Raw genomic sequence first — 15,250 nt, forward strand, 5'->3', positions numbered from 1 at the left:
TACAAAAACAGTGATTCTGAGGTATTTGTAAATGTTGGGAAAGGATGGGGTGCTCTAAAACAATTTAAAAAGGAATTAAAAAGAAAGGGTATGAAAAGAAATTTTCAAAGACAACGACGGTCGGTGTAGGAGTGTTTTTGTTTTGTTTTGTTTTGGGTTTAACCCTTTTTTCAACAGTATTTCAGTCATGTAACAGCGGGCAGTTAACTAACCAGTGTTCCTGGATTCTGTACAGTACAAATGTTCTCCGTAAGTAATGCCAACTTCCCACATGAATCAGGGTGGAGGACTAATGATTTCAGACACAATGTGTTATCAAATAGGGCACGGAGAACTTTCGCCCCGCCCGAGGATCGAATCACAACCCCGCGATCCGTAGACACGCTCTTACCAACTGGGCTAAGCGGGCGGGCTAGTAGGAATGTATTAGGTGGTTTAAAGATCTGGGTGTTTGGGAAATACTTAAAAAATAGAACAACATAACATTATTTGCTTGTTGTTCATGGTTTGGTAGTGAGGGTGTAAGAGTCAAAAGGGATGGAGGAAAATAGATATTTAGAAAACAATATCAGCTATAACATGGCCTGTTAAACGGAAGTTAAGTTTTGCAATATATTCCACGCCGGTTTGTAAAACACTGGTATTTCACAGAAACAGTACCTATTTATTTCAGAAGCTGACTTTATTATGAAATAAATAATGTGGTTTACTGTTTGTTCTTACTTGCCTATTTGCACTTTTGAGATACGAAATGAAGCCAATAACTGCCAGTTGTACAGGCGTAAAGAGTTGGAGCATATGAGAAATTTATCCTTTAACAAGACCTGGTCCAGTACTTAAGAAATGATTGTCACAAATTGACATACGGGCCTTATTTTATCTGTAGTGTAAATGCAGGTATTGCATCATCTTTTTGTAAATTTTTGAGTTATTGAGGTAAATGTCAGATTTCACGCATGAAATACCTCTCTTGTTTTTCTGTATTTCATAACTTAAATTTCCATGTAAATTTCATTAAATTCTGTTCAGTAATAAGAAAGTTGATATTTTTAAACTTCAGTAATTTATGTTTTTTCCCCAAAACCCCTATAATGGGCCTCAAATTGTCAAATTTAAATTCGCGCCAAAGTAGTTGATTTCCGGCTATATCGTGAATCCCGTGAAAATGACAATAGTCGGAGCTCACGGCTTAACCGTGATCCCATGAAATTTAGTATTTGGGGGCATTACCCTTTAATAGACTGGACTGATATGCCTTGCGCACACCACCTTACGACTTTATAGACGAATCTATGTCTGAATTATTTTCTTGCTAGAAATTTATGCTCGATCGAGGTAAGAAATTTATTTGTCGATTTTTTTATGATTTTTGGGTTACGTTTTTATTTTGGTAAATTTTGTGCATTCTACAGAATTCTGTAACATTTACTTTTCGGATATGATTTTAGCTAGTTTTGGTATGTCAGGATGATTTATTAAATTTTTCAGACTTTTGTAAATTATTTAGAAAGAGGGAGTCTAAATGTTTCGTTTATATAAGATGTAAAATTTATACTGAATTTTTAACATGTATTTATAAAGTATTTGTTTCAAAAATTATGTCAAACATTTTGTTAATTATGGAAAAAGCCATTACTGCATTGTATTGTTATGTATAAATCTATATGGCAAGTCTAGTACCATGTTATATTATTGTAATTTGTAATTGTGTGCCAGTCTATAGACATCTAATTAATGGGCCATTGTAATGTATGGCATTGATATTATATAGATGCCAACTAGATATAACGTTTGATTTATATTGGAAATTTTTTTAAATTTTTAGTTGTAAATAATAGCTGCAGTTTATCTGTCCGTATCTATAATGTTTCATCATATACTTTCATATCATTTTAACTTTAACTTTTGTTTTTAAGTAAGTAATCTTTGTAATATGGAAGTAAAAAAGTGACGTATTTTAATCATGTGAGTTTGAACTTGTAGCACATATGTTTTGTAAAGTAGCAAAGTATTATTTATGGGAGCTACGGAGGTATGGTGTACCCAAAAAGGAGCAGTTTTATGCCCCGACTTATTTGTTTTACTATGGTGCTTACCCTTTTTGTTATATATTTTAGCTTCTTCCGCCCGACGATTTTACCTGGTGATGTCATAACCCGGAAGTTTCAATGCCCGAGGTTTACTTGTCTTCACTCGCTGGATGTGTATTCCCCGCGCAGAGCTTACGTCCCATGGTTTTTGCCGTAAACCGCAAGAAAAGATGATTTTTGTTATCCTCTGAAGTCAAACTCAGGGATGCAATCACCTACCACCATAGGGAGCCAATAAGGAATCAACGTATTCACGGTTTAAAGGGACTGGATTTTGAGATTTTGTTTGTTTGTGCTACTTAAAATTCACAATTACATTAAAGACCCGTGTCACGTCAGATTAGAATGGGGCTATAAGAACTTTTGTATTAGGATACTGAACTTCTTTTTTTTTCTTTCTTATAATCAGTTTTTTTTTCTTTTCATATCTTTCATTGTTAATATAATATCTTATGTAAAAATTTGTAAATATTGTAAAGGGTGTTGATTTGTTTTGATGGTTACTGTCGCCAGTACGGCCTTTCCTGTCACAATGATGCTTTTTTATTATAGTGATTGTAGTAAGAAGGCATTGAGAAGGTTGACTTAAACATTGAACCAACACTATTACAAAATACGAGGTTTAATGATTATTGAGGCAGTTACTAGAAAAATTTAGAAGATGGCCAACTTTGACCCAAGAGCAAAACTGACACAGACGTCGGTGTGAATACATATTATAGAAATCCTTATTTGCTTAAATTGATTGAGCTTAATTACATTAAATGACAACGAGATGTTATGAAAAAACTTTGTTTATACGCAGCTTTCTAATATAGAAAGGCTTGGATATATATGGGGTAGCTGCTTGTTTGTTACTGGAAATTTGAAAAATGGTTTTCGGTCAAGAGTTTAGAAAGACATATTATCACCAAACATGAGAAAAAACAAAAGTTAAAAAAAAACACCAGCTTGCAAATTTCATTCGAGCTGTTTGGATTTAAAGTTGCTGTATCTAAATTAATAGATAATATTCTGCCATATAAACTAACTTTTTGAGTGTAAAGCCTAGCATTGGTTAACTGAGTTGAGGACAGAATTGTTTTACCTATACAAAAAAACCCAGCTACCAATGAATTTAGTTCAAAAAGTATTTACTGCCATCGATGAATGCGTTGTTTGCCGATAGGCTGTCCCAAAAAAATTCTCAAAAGTTTCAAAAGTAAAGCATTGTTTTTTATCAAAAGGTAGGACAATAAATAAAAGTACAGGTATGGTGACGTTTGATTAAATGAACATGGTATTTTTTCTTTTGATGTATATGTAGATATAAAGTGTTCGTCGAGTTCTCCTTGGGGAAAAATTTATTCGCAGCAGAGGACAGCACTGCCAAGAATTATAAAGATATGTTGTGCCTTGATAACTATGATTACGCGAAAAGCTTTATTATATTAATATCTTAAAAACGAACTCCTGTGGTTACAAGTTTTGTGTTTTGAGAAAACCCCCAGATATTGACCATAGTACACAGTACGATTACATTGTCCGTGTCCGTTATAAAGGTCTAATACAAACCTGACTAAGATTTATGATGATTAAGTTAAACAAGAGTGCCAGAATGTCACAATATACGCCTGACATTTAAATGTTACAGTAAAACATATTCTGTATAAGTTTACTGGACAGTAAGCCCAAACAATTACACATCCAATTCTAACAACCAGGTTAAAAAGTTTCAAGAATAAACTATTTTTAGTTGCAACAATGGGAAGTAAGTCCACAAGAAATTTATATTTTGTTTGTCTAAGTCCACAAAAAAACTCCTGACCAGGTAGATGCCTTAAAAAACACCTAAAATCAAGTATAAAAAAGTTACAATATAAGTTATTTATAGTAACAACATAGGGAAGTTAATCATAAACAAGAGTGCCAGAATGTCACAATATACGCCCGTCATAGCAAATTTCTTTACACTAGCACCTGTATCTGCAAATGGAATTTTATTCTGTGGTTATGTAGTAATTATTGTAATTCTTTTGTTTTTCTAAATCCACAAAAAAACTAGGAGTTGCACCTTTCGGCTGCCATGGCAACCAGAGTTCTGTATGGAATTCAATTCCTTGAACAATTTTTAAAGAAGACCATCCAAGGAACATCCCTGCAAGCAGTTCATGGAAGAAGTCTTTTACACGTATTTCTATTTTTAGCTCTAGCGGCCCCTTAAAGGGGCCAGAAGCCCCCATTTGAAGAAATTTGTTAGAGGACCATATAATGATGCTATTAACACTAAATTTGATGAAGATCAATCCAGCGGTTCATGTTAAAAATTTGTTTAAATGTATTTCTATTTTTAGCTTTAGTGGCCCCTAAAAGGGGCCAAGTGGCCCCATTTGAAAAAATTTGGGAGAGGACCTTATAATGATGCTAAATACCAAGTTTGATGAAGATCCATTAAGCGGTTCATAAGAAGAAGTCGTTTAAAGGTTTTTCTATTCTTTAGCTCTAGAAGCCCCTGAAAGGGGCCAAATGCCCCAATTTGAACAAACTCGATGGAAGACCTCACCAGGATGCTACAGACCAAATTTGGTTTTATTCTTACCAGTAGTTTCAGAGGTGAAGATGTTTAAGTAAAAATGTGGACGATGGATGACGGACGACGGACGCCCGACCATCCACCCGAAATAGCTCACCCTGAACTTTCAGTTCAGATGAGCTAATAAAGAAAAAGCATTGCAAAAATGCTGTGTTATGCGATTTTCTTTTTTTTAAATTGACCTTTGACCTTTGAAAATAGGTTTGCCTTTTGGCTTATTAGAATAGACCTACATTGCTGACCTTGCTTGACATGTGTACATTAAAGTAAATTGCTAACAGTGCATTATAACAACAAGCTATTTTTGAACAAAGTTATGAGTAAGTATGCTACCTTTTGTGATTCTTTTTATACAAAAATGACCCCTGACCTTCAATACCAGGTCTGACCTTGACCTATTTTCTCTTTCATGACATTGTCAGACATAATGAACAACAATCAGTTAATAAAATGACAAAACATATACTTTTCAACAATAAAAATTATAACATAGGGTAAACTGATCGCAAGTCGGACGCATGATTGAGTCTCTTGGCTCGTTCCTGTGATACTTGTTGAAGCCATCTCTCGCGCATATTGCTGGTACCCTTTACAATATCTCCCAGGCGCTTTTCTGACGTTTTTCTATCGGTAAATACATTATTACTAACAGACAAAGCGTCTAGAAGACAATAGGTCAAATTCAATCGTGAGTCGGACGAAAGTGATCTTGACTCGGACAGATGCTACAAACTTGTAAAAAACTGCTTCAGAGCATTGTATAATCTACTTTAATCAGTTCAAAAGCTAATGATGATGCTAATTTAAGCTTACCCTTACTTGACATTGACGATACGTTGCGTTATATCATCAATTTTGACCCAATCTGCAAAAAGTTACTATTTCGCCTCCGTCATTGAATGGTAAAGATTGTGTAATTTGTCTAAATAGAGGGTCATAACTTTATTAATATTAGGATCAAGGGTAGTTATTAACCCAGATGCACAACTTTTCATGCTGCATAAAAATCCCATACAGTTTAAATAGTTTGTAAGCTACATGCAAGTATAGTTTTGGATGGGCGAACAGACACACGTTGGACGAACGGACAAAGGTTAATTAATCTAAATATGGATCCACTTGGTGGGTTACAAAACAAGAGGGCCATGATGGCCCTATATCACTCACCTGTTATCATTGCACTTGAGGACAAGAAGGTCCTCAGAAAAAATATCAAAGTCCAAAGGACAGGAACAACAAAGGGAAGAAATTTAACCAAACAGAAAAGTAAAAATTCTTACAAGGTACAGATATGTCAAAATACACCTAAAAATTGGAGGTACCATCCATGTTGTACCACAGAAAAGTGGCCTCGGTTTTTTCCCTATGGCCAATAATAAAAAAATTACTAAAAATAAGCTATTTCAGGCCTCGATCTTGACGGTAGCCCGAGGCTACCAGTTTTTCAGACGGACTACCGAATTTCCCAAGCTGGGTAGTCCGTCAGGCTACTAAGTTTTCAAACTTGTTAATAATAAAAGCGTGAAATTTCACCGATTTATCTGATATTTCCGGTCCGCATAACACGAAAATTACCTGGATTGACTAGAATTTATCCGCGAATCGTAAAGATATCAAAACGTCATGCCAGTAATTTTCCATTCCACGAGCATGTGCAACCTATCGTATCGCTGCTACTTAAATGTTTATCGGCACGTACACAAAAAACGCTTGTAGTGCATTAATTTTTTGATATAATCGCTTCAAATTTTCAGCCCCGCTTTAGAAGTAATACAGTTTGAATTCTATAACGATCTTAATAAGATGTCGACAGAAATGTAGGCAAAATTTTATAAAAACGATCGAAGTTTCATACAATTATTTGTAAAATTTCAAACAATGCGATCTTAATTATTTATTTATTTCTAAAAGTAAATAAATAATACATACTATGGTCATAAAATTCAGACTTCTGACAAGAAAGTACTAAAAACAGAATTAAAAAATCTTAATTAAAAAGCGGCAGCAATTTAAATACATCGAGTAAAATGATTTTTGGCAAACAGATTTCTGCAAGTGCAGATGAATAGGTTTCAGGACCTCGTGAACGTAAATAATATTGTTTGACACATTTACCTGTCAGTTTATACGGGATATTGCACATTCGCTTGAAAAAAAATAAAGAAGAAACCTTTTTTACTGATTTCTTCTCAGCAGTTTAAAGAACCGAGGCCGTACGATCAGACAGTGATGTGTCACATGGCGCGAAAACATGATGTAATGCCATGACAATCTCGGGCAATTATACCGCTTTGATCTCCACTACAGATGCCGTGATGCCGACACACTTCTTTTAGCTCTTTGAGAGGGTTTTAATTGATAATGAAAACAAGGCCAATTACTTGTTTAACAACAGAATAATTACCGATAATTGATGGGGTTTTTTTTTCGCTTTAAACACGGGTGGATTGATGATGATTATGGACATATTATTTTGTCCACGTCGCCCCGGACTGTGATAATAGGCTACATTTACTTGATAAAAGTGCTTAAAAAAAGAACATACCGACCTACCGACCCTACTTTTTTTGGCCACCAGAAACACAACATTTTTGGGGGTGGGTGGAGTGGGAGTGGGGGGCTAACCAGCCAGATCCATTATTGCAGTTAAATTTGAACAGCTACACTATATTTTAAAGGCCCTGACTAAAAAGTAAGTTTAAGATCAAGGCTGCAAAAGCCAAAATAGCCAATTTTGGACCTTTAAGGGGCCATAACTCTGGAACCCATGATAGAATCTGGCCAGTTCAAGAAAGAAACCAAGATCTTGTGGTGATACAAGTTGTAAGCAAGTTTGGTTAAAATCAAATTATAAATGAAGCTGCTATTGTGCAGACAAGGTCAAAATAGCTAATTTTGACCCTTTCCGGGGCCATAACTCTGGAACCCATTATGGGATCTGGCCGGTTCAACAAAGGAACTGAGATCTTCTGGCGACACAAGTTTTGTGCAAGTTTGATTAAATTCAAATCATAAATGAAGCTGCTATTGTGCAGACAAGGTCAAAATAGCTAATTCTGGCCCTTTCAGGGGCCATAACTCTGGAACCCATAATGGAATCTCGCCAGTTCAAGAAAGGAACCATTTAGATCTTATAGTGATACAAGTTGTGTGCAAGTTTGGTTAAAATCAAATCATAAATGAAGTTGCTATTGTGCAGACAAGGTCAAAATAGCTAATTTTGGCCCTTTCAGGGGCCATAACTCTCGAACCCATTATGGGATCTGGCCGGTTCAACAAAGGAACTGAGATCTTATGGCAATACAAGTTTTGTGCAAGTTTTATTAAATTCAAATCATAAATGAAGCTGCTCTTGTGCAGACAAAGTCAAAATAGCTAATTCTGGCCCTTTCAGGGGCCATAACTCTGGAACCCATAATGGAATCTAGCCAGTTCAAGAAAGGAACCAAGATCTTATAGTGATACAAGTTGTGTGCAAGTTTGGTTAAAATCAAATCATAAATGAAGCTGCTATTGTGCAGACAAGGTCAAAATAGCTAATTCTGGCCCTTTCAGGGGCCATAACTCTGGAACCCATAATGGGATCTGGCCAGTTCAAGAAAGGAACCAAGATCTTATGGTGATACAAGTTGAGTGCCAGTTTGGTAAAAATCAAATCATAAATAAAGCTGCTATTGTGCAGACAAGGTCAAAATAGCAGATTTTGGCTCTTTCAGGGGCCATAACTCTGGAACCCATAATGGGATCTGGCCAGTTCAAGAAAGGAACCGAGATCTTATGGTGATACAAGTTGTGTGCAAGTTTGGTTAAAATAAAATCATAAATGAAACCACTATCGTGCAGACAAGAAATATTTGATGGACACACGGACGGACGGACGCACGGACTGACGACGGACGAAGGGTGATCACAAAAGCTCACCTTGTCACTATGTGACAGGTGAGCTAAAAACAAACAAAAAATAACATTATTTTTAAAATTAAATCAAACAAACTCAATTGTCGGGAATTATTGATGCACAACATCCTGTCTTTTGGAAAGGATCAATATGCCAAGGGCACAAACCTGACACAAAATTTCAAATTATTGCTTAATTTCAGGGAGTTTTATAATAAAAGTAAACCTTAAAAAATGTGAGTAAACAGTTCTGTTTATAACCCTTGTATCATTAAAATTTGAATAATTTGAATTAGCCTAGTTCATATTGCTTTCCCCGGGACATGAAACGCACGTGTATTGTTTTCCCGCCAAAATATAATACAGAGTGCACCAGCAATAAATTCATTTTAAGTGCTCAAACTTTAGGATTTTTGTTTACCGTCTGTATTTCAAGTTGTGAAACGTGAGATTCTGAGCAATTTTCATATTAACATCCGATACACTGATGAATTTAGCGTGGGGACATCGAATAAAAAAGGCGGCATTCATAACGTTTTCGATGGAAGGGCCTACGAGTTTAATAGGGAGAGGTGTACTGAATGAATAAGACAGGTTATCCTTCTCAGACCAGAAATGGACAGGAAATATTAGTTCCTGCTATAAATTTTCTTTTGATTTATATTGACCTGAAAAGAGACTGGAGTAGTCCTGGCATCTTGAGTGTAAACAAGCTTTTCTTTGATTTGATCTAGTGACCTAGTTTTTTACCCCACATGATCCAGATAGGAACTTGTCCAAGACTTCATGACAGGTTTTTTTTTTATTCTATAGCAGAGGCCGAATATCGGCCTCGTCCCCCAGCCGAGGATTTCCCCCACCGCCAAGGATTTCCCCTACCGCAGTCGAAATTCCCCTACGTCCGAAATTCCCCCCTCCAAAATCGTAAACAAAGCAATGGAGATTACTCCCAGCGATTTTCCGGACCGAATATCGGACCCGTTCACAATTGCAGACGGTCTTTCACAATTTTCAATGGGTGGGAAAACCTTTAGAAATAGTAGAAAAATGTTAGAAGAGCGTTCAGTGGACCCAAGGTTCCGGTTTTGACCAGCGAAAATCGATAAAAACTTGTATCTGACCCGCACATAATATGCCGTGGGCGTCTGCTTGTCTCGCAGTAATACTCTTTGATGCGTAACGAGTTCGAAAGCTGTGCCCCTTGTCAATCAAAATCCCAGTGAACTTTATACTGTTTGTCGACACCAGCGTAAGTATGACAGTAGGCGGAGCGTCGTATGTTAATTAGCTACTGACAGATGTCAATCACGCCACGCGCCGACTGACACGTGGTTATCATCAGTATGTAATATAGATGATTGATAAACAATGCAGCGTCAGATTATCGTGTTTGTACCTCTTGTTAATCAGCTTATGCTGTATTGTGTAATATGTGTTGTTAATTTAAAGTAATTATTTTATGTGCTTGATTCGATTAAATAAGCCGGTCGGCCGTTACGCAAATTTATTATCTTTGCCGAGGTATTTTGCTAGAGCAAAATAAAATGTAAATGTTTTAAGTAATCAGATATTATAAGTATGGAATAGTTCTGGTGAAAAGATGAAATTTAAAACGGGTATTTTATCAAGAATTTTTTATTTTTGCTTTCGTTTTTTCATATTTGTCACACGTTTTCGCGATCGTGATTTTCGGACTTTTTTATCCTTTCTTACAAGATTTTCTAGTACAATTGAAATAAAAAGCCAACAAAAGTATGCATTTAATAATAATATGATGACTCTTGCAAAAGCAACTCTTATTTTAAAGCATTTTTTGTGAATAAAAGCATGTGACTTTTAAATATTCAATGATTTGAGCATTTCAACTCTCCCCACCCACCTTGTTACAATGATAAGTGAACATTAGTGCAAGTCCATCTATTGCTAAGTGACAGTGTGTATAGTTGCTAAAAGTTGCAAGAATATGTAATAAAAACATAGTTTAAAGTGTTTATTATGCATAATTGTAAATTCCCCCGAGTGAAAAAATCCCCCAAAACTGCTCGTCGCGCGCTATTTTCTTCCCCCAATGACAGGCTGGGGCCTCTTCCCCAAGTCGTAAAAAAAACCCTGCATGATAACAAACATTCTGACCAAAATTTATGAAGATAGAATAAAAAATGTGCCCCCTAGGGTGTAAGCAAGCTTATTCTTTGATTTGACCTGGTGACCTAGTTTTAGACCCCACATCACCCAGATAAAAATTCATACGATATTTCATGCAGACAAAAATTCTGACCAGGTTTCATGCACATCAAATGAACAAGAGTGTTAACACGCTTTTCCTTTGATTTGACTGGATGACCTAGTTTCTGACCCCATATGACCCAGTTTCAAACTTGGCCTAAGAACCACCAAGATAAACATTCTGACCAAGTTTCATGAAGATAGGGTCATAAATGGGGCCTCTAGGTTGTTTACAAGCTTTTCCTTTTATTTGACCTGATGACTTAGTTTTTGATCCAACATGACCTAGTTTCGATCCAAGCCTAGAGATCATCAAGATAATCATTCTGTGCAAGTTTGTATCAAATCAAAGCATAAATGAAACCTCTATATGGCTGAAAAGGCCAAAATAGAAAATTTTGTTCCTTTCAGGGGCAGTAACTCTAGAACCCATGATAGAATCTAGCTGGTTTTCGAAAGGAACCGAGGTCTTATTGTTACTTAAGTTACATGTAAGTGTGGTTTAAAACTTCTATCGTGTTCACAATGTAAAAATTACCAAATTTTGGCTCTTTTAAGGGTCAATCAGGGGCCGTAACTCCGGAACCTATGATTGGATCTGACAGATTCATCATGGAATCCAAGATTTATTGTTGCTGAAGATATTCTGCAAGTTGGTATCAAATCAAAGCATAAATGAAGCCTCTATAATTGGCTGCAAAAGCCAAAATAGCAAATTTTGGACTTTTAAGGGGCCATAACTCTGGAACCCATGATGGGATCTGGCCAGTTTTCGAAAGGAACCGAGATATTATGCAAATACAAGTTGTGTGCAAGTTTGATTAAAGTTGATTGCAAAATGTTGTCTCTACTGTGTTCACAAGCCAAAAATAGCAAATTTTGGTCCTTTAAAGGGAATTCCTATAGTTTTTTATGCGCATCTTTCTGCGCAGCCGACACTTTCTATGGAAAACTGGACTGAAGTCGACATTTGTTGAAACATATTACAGACAATCTTAAATATGAGGAATTTTGAATGAAATAACATTTTTGATAAGTTATATCAGTAATCAAATGTTGATACTGGTTTATGTTGTATTCACAAGTATCATGCCTGACAGGTATCTTGCTATTTTTGTGGTTGTGTTTTCACATTGCATTTTAGTACAAAGACAGTGTTGTTCATATAATGTAAGATAATTGACTTAGTACTGATAAGACAATATCACCTTTCAGATTATTTAGTATTCAATTATAGAAAGAATTAAGAATTTTTAAAACATTTTTTTTAACTTTTAGCAGACATACATGTAATCAATTTGGCCAGGTTCGCGCCATTTTCGTCCGAACAGGTGTTGTATTCTAGCGGTCTTAACATAAAATTTAGCCTGGTGACCCATACATTTTTAGCCATTTTTATGCTCGCAATACAATTATCTATACACAAGGAGAAAAAGAAAAAATTCTATGAAAGAGTTTTTTCAAAATTAAAAAAAAAATATTTTTCACTATGGGTATTTTTCATTGAAAAAAGTTCACAAAAGTAAATATGAAACAATATTGTTGTTCATTTGTACCCATTATTGTAAGGATAGAGTATTACAAATATGACTATGATATGAAATAAGTATATAATAAAATCTGTAAAAAGAAAAAACCGTATTGTGCTGCGTGGATGTATATTTTGGTTGGTATTTATAAAAAAACAGAAAATTATGAAAATGTTGAAAAATCGCTGTCAGTTTCAGCAACAGTGGGTGTGTTCAAAACAATTTTTCACAAAAACAAGCCTGGTGACCTATTGTTTTTATTTGTTCATTGTTTTCAGCACAAATTTTCCTATCATATATGTGAATTTAAAAAAATTCTATGAAAGGAAAAAAACTATAGGAATTCTCTTTAAGGGGCCATAACTCTGAAACCTATGATTGGATCTGGCCAGTTTTCAAAAGGAACCGAGATATTATGCCTATACAAGTTGTATGCAAGTTTGATTAAAGTTGATTGCAAAATGTTGTATCTATGATGTTCACAAGCCAAAAATGGCAAATTTTGCCCCTTCAAGGGGCCATAACTCGATCTGGAACCCATGATGGGAACTGGCCAGTTTTCGAAAAGAACTGAGATATTATGCCCATACAAGTTGTGTGCAAGTTTGATTAAAATCAAATACAAAATGTGGTCTCTATCGTGTTCACAAGGAAATTGTGGACAACGGACAAAGGGCGATCACAAAAGCTCACCCTGAGCTAAAAATATTCAGCTGAGTGGAATAAAAAAGTCAGAGCACAGTGTTTAGCATGTCGGTCGGGTGACAGCAAACAAACTTAATTTTAATTTTGGCCTGATACGCATTCAATTTTAAGTGCCCTTATTTGTTAAGGCAATGTTACGTTTAAATACAAAAAGACATAGACATATTTAAACTCAAGAAAATGGTAACAGTACGTAGATCTGCATTTTAATTTTTATTCTTCTATTTATGTTTGCAAATTAGAAAATTAGTTTAAACTAGAAATGCTTTTGAGAAAAGCGCATGACTTGTCTCCCACAACTGCAACATTGAAAAATGTCTAGTTTCTCTCGATGGCTTTGATGAATGGACCCCATTGAAAAACGTCTAGTTTCTCTCGATGACTGTGATGAATGGACCCCATTGAAAAATGTCTAGTTTCTCTCGATGGCTGTGATGAATGGTTCCAATCAGTAATTCAAGGGCCATAATTCAAAAGTGCCTGGGCAGATTTGGCTAGTTATCGAACTTGGCCGAGGTCTCATGGTCAAACACATTTTGTTCAAGTTTGGTGAAGATCAGATGAGAAATGTCCGACTTAGAGTGCGGACAAGCTTTGTGACAGACAGACACACACACACACAGACTAGAGTAAATCAATATGTCTCCCACACCACTGTGTGGTGGGAGACATAATAATGAAAGTAATCTAAACAAGAGGGCCATGATGGCCCTATATCGCTCACCTGTTATCAATGCACTTAAGGACAAGTCTTCAAGGTCAAAAGATCATAATAGAAATCAATCAAAAGAATTATGAGAAAATATAGTTGAAATTTTCTTTAAGTAACTTTAACAAGAGGACCATGATGGTCCTGAATCGCTCACCTCTTCCCACATGACCCAGTTTTCAGTATGACGTCGTTTTTTCTATTATTTGACATAGTGACCTTGTTTTCGAGCTCATGTGACTCAGTTTTGAACTTGATCTAGATATTATCAAGATGAAAATTCTGACCAATTTTCATGAAGATCCATTGAAAAATATGGTCTCTAGAGAGGTCACAAGGTTTTTCTATTATTTGACCTATTGACCTAGTTTTCGAAGGTACATGACCCTGTTTTGAACTTTACCTAGATATCATCAAGGTGAACATTCTCACTAATTTTCATACAGATCTCATGAAAAATATGGCCTCTAGAGAGGTCACAAGTTTTTTCTATTTTTATACCTACTGGCCTAGTTTTTGACCGCAAGTGACCCAGTTTCGAAACTGACCTAGACATCATCAAGGTGAACATTCAGATCAATTTTCATGAAGATCCATTGAAAAATATGGTCTCTAGAGAAGTCAAAGATTTTAATAATTTTAGACCTACTGACCTAGTTTTTGACCGCAGTTGACCCAGTTTCGAACTTGACCTAGATATCATCAAGATGAACATTCAGACCAACTTTCATACAGATCCCATAAAAAGTATGGCCTCTAGAGAGGTCACAAGGTTTTTTTATTATTTGACCTACTGACCTAGTTTTTTAAGGCACGTGACCCAGTTTCAAATTTGACCTAGATATCATCAAGGTGAACATTCTGACCAATTTTTATGGAGATCCATTCACAAGTATGGCCTCTAGAGAGGTCACAAGGTTTTTCTATTTTTAGACCTACTGACCTAGTTTTTGATCGCACATGACCCAGTTTCGAACTTGACCTAGATATCATCAAGATGAACATTCAGACCAATTTTCAACAGATCCCATGAAAAATATGGCCTTTAGAGAGGTCACAAGGTTTTTCTATTATTTAACCTACTGACCTAGTTTTTGAAGGCACGTGACCCACTTTCGAACTTGACCTAGATATCATCAAGATGAACATTCAGACCAACTTTCATACAGATCCCGTAAAAAATATGGCCTCTAGAGAGGTCACAAGGTTTTTCTATTATTTGACCTACTGACCTAGTTTTTGATGGCATGTGACCCACTTTGGAACTTTACCTAGATATCATCAAGGTGAACATTCTGACCAATTTTCATGAAGATCTCATGAAATATATGGCCTCTAGAGAGGTCACAAGGTTTTTCTATTTTTAGACCTACTGACCTAGTTTTTGACCGCACTTGACCCAGTTTCGAACTTGACCTAGATATCATCAAGACGAACATTCAGACCAACTTTCATACAGATCCCATGAAAAATATGGCCTTTAGAGAGGTCACAAGGTTTTTCTATTATTTGACCTACTGAC

The 15,250-nt window shown here is 35.8% G+C and overlaps 1 protein-coding gene across 6 annotated transcripts in view; it reads right to left on the reverse strand.

Annotated features, from left to right (window-relative positions):
• The window catches only part of LOC123566558 (integrator complex subunit 14-like), a 191,237-nt gene that overhangs the window by 146,482 nt on the left and 29,505 nt on the right, over positions 1 to 15,250 (reverse strand). The gene's annotated exons all lie outside the window — the stretch shown is intronic.

This window comes from Mercenaria mercenaria, chromosome 8, assembly GCF_021730395.1.
Source record: "Mercenaria mercenaria strain notata chromosome 8, MADL_Memer_1, whole genome shotgun sequence".
Taxonomy (NCBI): domain Eukaryota; kingdom Metazoa; phylum Mollusca; class Bivalvia; order Venerida; family Veneridae; genus Mercenaria; species Mercenaria mercenaria.